A 1,042-nucleotide genomic window follows, 5' to 3' on the forward strand; every position below is an offset into this window, starting at 1 on the left:
TTCCCGGTAGCGCAAGGATCGGAGCCTGGAGAAGGCTCTCCTTTACAGCCTCAAAGGCTCCGTCGTGCTCGACGTTCCAGCACCATGGTGCGTCCTTCTTAAGGAGATCTGATAATGGCCGAGCCATCTCCGCGTAGTTCGCACTGTACTTGTGCAAGTAATTGGCTAAGCCTAGCCACTTGCGTAAGTCTTTTTGGTTCTTGGGAACCGGCCAGTCCACGATGGCCTTGACTTTGGCAGGATCCGCCCGTAAGCCACGCTTCCCAATGAAGCACCCGAGGAAAGGTATCTCCTCCGCGCCAAAGACGCACTTGTCCAAGTTGGCATACAACTTATTAGTGCGCATGCACTCGAGCACCGCTCGCAAGTGGTCAATGTGGTTATCCACGTCTGACTTTCCGTGCTCGGCACGACTATGGACGAATATATCGTCAAAGTACGTTTGAGCGTACGCCCGGTGGGGCCTAAACAGCTGCGTCACAAGACGATTGAACGTTGCTGGTGCGTTCGACAGCCCCTGGGGCATCACCAGCCACTCCCAGAGCATACCGCTCGGAGTACTCACCGCTGTCAGAGGAATGTCGCTCGCTCTCATGAGCAATTGGTAGTAGCCATCGACCAAGTCGAGCGCGCTGTACAGTGTACAGCCTACCATGTTGTTCTGCAGAACATCCTTGCGAGGAATCGGCGTTTGCACCGGGATAGTGGCCGCATTTAGCTTGTTAAAAGCATGAACAATGCGCCACTTGCCGTTCGGCTTTCTGACACAGAACGTGGGTGTCGAGTGCGGAGACTTACTCTCACGCACCATCCCTGCCTCGTGCTTCGCACGGAAGAATGCGTCAATGACGTCACACTGCTCTCTCGGCAAAGGCCATTGCCTTGTTACGCAGTATTTGGTTCCAGGAACCAGGTCAATCTCATGACACACGCCTCGATCCGGAGGCAGGCCCGTCGGTGGGTCTTTTGAGACACGTCTCCAATACTCCTTCACCACCGGGTAGAAGGGATCCGAAGGATCTTGAGGATCGCCGATCCACTT

This window comes from Phytophthora infestans, genomic scaffold (assembly GCF_000142945.1).
Source record: "Phytophthora infestans T30-4 supercont1.92 genomic scaffold, whole genome shotgun sequence".
In the NCBI taxonomy this organism is placed as follows: domain Eukaryota; phylum Oomycota; class Peronosporomycetes; order Peronosporales; family Peronosporaceae; genus Phytophthora; species Phytophthora infestans.